This window comes from Chaetura pelagica, unplaced genomic scaffold, assembly GCF_000747805.2.
Source record: "Chaetura pelagica isolate M959 unplaced genomic scaffold, ChaPel_1.0 scaffold397, whole genome shotgun sequence".
NCBI classification, from domain to species: Eukaryota; Metazoa; Chordata; class Aves; order Apodiformes; family Apodidae; genus Chaetura; species Chaetura pelagica.
Window position 1 is genome coordinate 350,857 of NW_009953851.1, and position 571 is coordinate 351,427.

Below are 571 nucleotides of genomic sequence, written 5' to 3' on the forward strand. Positions count from 1 at the left end.
CTTGAAGACCAGCCTCCCTATCTTTTGGGGACCAACACCCCATTTCTTGGAGACCAGTCTCCCCATCCCTCAGGGACCAACCCCCCATATCTTGGGAACCAACGCCCCATCCCTTAGGGACCAGGCTCCCCATCCCTTAGGGACCAGGCTCCCCATCCCTTAGGGACCAGGCTCCCCATCCCTCAGGGACCAGGCTCCCCATCCCTCAGGGACCAGGCTCCCCATCCCTCAGGGACCAGGCTCCCCATCCCTCAGGGACCAGGCTCCCCATCCCTTAGGGACCAGGCTCCCCATCCCTTGGGAATCAGCCTCCTCATCCCTTGGGGACCAGCCCCTCCATCCCTTGGAAACCAGCCCCCCATACCTTGGAGACCAGCTCCCTCATCCCTTGGGGATCAGGCTCCCCATCCCTTGAAGACCAGCCTCCCTATCTTTTGGGGACCAACCCCCCATCTCTTGGAGACCAGTCTCCCCATCCCTCAGGGACCAACCCCCCATATCTTGGGAACCAACACCCCATTCCTTGGGGACCAGCCCCACTTCGGCAGAGCGTCGAGCAGGGAAAGCCCGC